Raw genomic sequence first — 3629 nt, 5'->3', positions numbered from 1 at the left:
TACCTCAAATATTGCATGCACATATCAGGGATAAATTATGTATAACTATTACTTCACAGCGCCTGCACTAGGTGCACTTCTTCAGGCATATCAATTTATGGATAGGTTATGTGTATTACACCCACACACACCACTTTAAGGCCTTAACCTGCACTAATCCACAGATTTATGCACCCTCGCAATTGCCTTTTCTGACACCTATTTACACACACACAACAAATGAATCACCATTATCACACTCAACCCACTTTTCCACATGTCAATGGTGGTCATTCCGAGTTGTTCGCTCGCTAGTTGCTTTTAGCAGCATTGCACACGCTAAGCCGCCGCCCTCTGGGAGTGTATCTTAGCTTAGCAGAATTGCGAACTAAAGATTCGCAGAATTGCGAATAGAAATTATTTAGCAGTTTCTGAGTAGCTCCAGACTTACTCAGCCATTGCGATCAGTTCAGTCAGTTTCGTTCCTGGTTTGACATCACAAACACACCCAGCGTTCGCCCAGACACTTTCCTGTTTCTTCAGACACTCCTGCGTTTTTCCCAGAAACGCCAGCGTTTTTTCACACACGCCCAGAAAACGGCCAGTTTCCGCCCAGAAACACACACTTCCTGTCAATCACACTACGATCACCAGAACAATGAAAAATCCTCGTTATGCCGTGAGTAAAATACCTAACTTTTGTGTAAAATAACTAACCGCATGCGCTCTGCGAACCTTGCGCATGCGCAGTAAGCGACTAATCGCAATATAGCTAAAATCGGCAACGAGCGAACAACTCGGAATGACCACCAATAGTCCTTCCCTTAATCCCTGTCAGTCTATGAAGGTCCAAGACTAACAGCTATCCAATATGCGGCCATACCACACTAGAAATGCCCAATCCTGTCTGATCTTGGAAGCTAAGCAGTGTTGGGCTCAGCTAGTAGCTGGATGGGAGACCCTCAGTGAATGCTGTGTGGTGAATATGAAGGACAATGTAAATATTGGACCTTCAATTCTTATTCCCATATTCTCTTTCCCTACCTCACCTTGCTATCATTATTTCTATTATTATAATTTTCACATATATAATTCTTATCTTCTGACCATCAATGGAGTAGCGAGACATCATTTTAATATTGCATGTGTCACTTCATTCATTCAAACTTACCCATTATTCACTTCCTATCAGGTGACAATTCCTTTTTAACACTTTATTGTGCTCTCTTCTTATTTCTATCTCCATCGATTACTCATTACACACAACAGTATCACACTAAGACACCATCACGTTAGAGAATATAATATATCATACTACACGTACATATACATACTACATTACCCCTCTGCAACAACTCCTTTGGTATACTAGCTAGAAAACTTTTTTGTACCTAATCCTTTGGTAATCTCTAAGAAAATGCTTTGCAACTTTTATGTAACATTATAACTCCTAGTTGCAAACCTTCTATCATAATGTGGACCATCTAAATTTCACATAGGATATATCCTCATACGCTACTTTAGGCACTCCCATTGCAACAAAACCAATATCATGCATTTCTATCACCACAAAAATACAGCTCTCAGTTCTGGCTGCTGCACCATCTGATAGGGCATTTAGTGTCACATGATGTAAACAAACCCAGATATCAAGGCAAATATCAGTCCAGCCCAGTGATCAAGTCACACGTAGGAGCCGTGGGATCACAACACCCACAACTTCCTAATATGTGGAGCGCCATATCAAGCGGACACAGGGGACACACATTCATTGAAAATATGTTTATTACAGCCCCGTCGCCACACTTCCGGGTACATGACTACAACACCCACAAGGCATTTCCCTAAGACCAGAAGCATCATATGACACGGCAGCCCAAGATAGGTTACATCAACACATTGGTAACACCACATGAGATGATGCGCCCAATCAGGCCTCACAGCCACATTCCTAATGATATAACTACATTACCCATAAGACCTCAGAATAGGCTGGGAGTTTCCTCTGCCGCATGGTCTTATCTTTATATGTAAATGTACATGTAATCCCATCTAGGACATCATAACCTCATAGACTTTGAACTATATAATCTGTATTTTTCATGTTATTGAATATAACACAATTGTTATACAGGTGAAGAGTTCAGTCTCTGAACTGAACCTTACTGGTTCTTAAATCAATCAATCAATCTAGTAAAACACATGCCCCATTGGTCCACGATCATGCCATTCAAATTATTAGGATGATGACCTTTTTCTATTGGTCAACACATTATGTCCCACTCAAAACTAACCTACCATGGAGAATTTTCTCACAACAGGCGGAATCTGAGGCACTTCCTGCTCACTCCCCCCCAACTACTGTCAATTTGCTTTAGGGTATAAAAGAATCCACAGGGCTCATCCCAACTACACTTAGTGAACTAGCCAATTCCCCGGCAAAACACGTGTCCAAGGTTGGAGGCTCTAGGTCCTGTACACAGGACCAGAACCAGCACAATACACAAGTCTCTGATAAGTATTACTTTACTTTTTATCTGCGAATTACCATATTTATTGTTTATCCATCTTATATGTACCTCATAACTTCAAACTCCAATTCAGGGGGACTCTCATTGGGACTGTGCTGCCCCCCCCCCCCTCCCCCCCTGCACTGGTTTCTCCACCAGGGGGGTAACCGGTTTTAGGTCTCAAAAGCAGATCCTCCGCACTTCATATATCTTTTACTCTAGTTCAGCACTGCCCCCTTGTAATCTCACCCACTCGTTCGCTGTTCATTTGTAACACACAAATGGGCAGTAGACGCAGAGACAATTGGGAGTGAGTCTTTGATATTTACTATCCACTTAAGGGAAAACTATACTCAGATATCAACTATACACTAAAAGAAGATATGGTATAATACTTGTGTCTATAAGTTACTATCAGATCATTGTTTATCAGTAATCGAGACTTGTCTGTGCAATATATACTGTATATATATTTGGGATATCGTATATATCTAGGAATGATATAATAATTATTAAAACTACTCAGGTATCCGATACCAAAAGATATTTCTCCTAATTTTAAAAGTTTATGCAATTTTGTTACTATATGTTTTTTCTGCACATGACCAATAATTACAGCCATAAAAAAAGGGACTTACACTTTTATTGAGAGCCATCCACAAAAGTGGCTGTTTCATACCAAATCATTTTTGTATATCATTATATATCAAAAAGATTGCTTGCTGTGCAACATTCATGGTTTGCTTATCACAATATGGGTGTCATTCCGAGTTGTTCGCTCATTGCCGATTTTCGCAATACTGCAATTAGTCGCTTACTGCGCATGCGCAAAGTTCGCAGAGCGCATGCGCTTAGTTATTTTACACAAAAGTTAAGATATTTTACTCATGGCATAACAAAGCTTTTTCATCGCTGTGCTGATCGTAGTGTGATTGACAGGAAGTGGGTGTTTCTAGGCGGAAACTGGCCGTTTTATGGGAGTGTGCGGAAAAACGCAGGCGTTTGAGTTGCAAAACGCAGGAGTGGCTGGAAAAACGGGGGAGTGGTTGGGCAAACGCTGGGTGTGTTTGTGACGTCAAACCAGGAACGAAAAGGACTGAGCTGGTCGCAATGGCTGAGTAAGTCTGGAGCTACTCAGAA

At 41.1% G+C, this 3629-nt stretch overlaps 1 pseudogene; it reads left to right on the top strand.

Moving 5' to 3' along the window:
- Positions 1-848: 848 nt before the first annotated feature.
- Positions 849-967, top strand: LOC134898292 (5S ribosomal RNA; annotated as a pseudogene).
- The last annotated feature ends 2662 nt before the right edge of the window (positions 968-3629 follow it).

Source organism: Pseudophryne corroboree, chromosome 3, assembly GCF_028390025.1.
Source record: "Pseudophryne corroboree isolate aPseCor3 chromosome 3, aPseCor3.hap2, whole genome shotgun sequence".
Lineage (NCBI taxonomy): Eukaryota > Metazoa > Chordata > Amphibia > Anura > Myobatrachidae > Pseudophryne > Pseudophryne corroboree.
The sequence above is the reverse complement of the archived record's forward strand: the minus strand, read 5'-3'. Positions and strand labels throughout refer to the sequence as shown.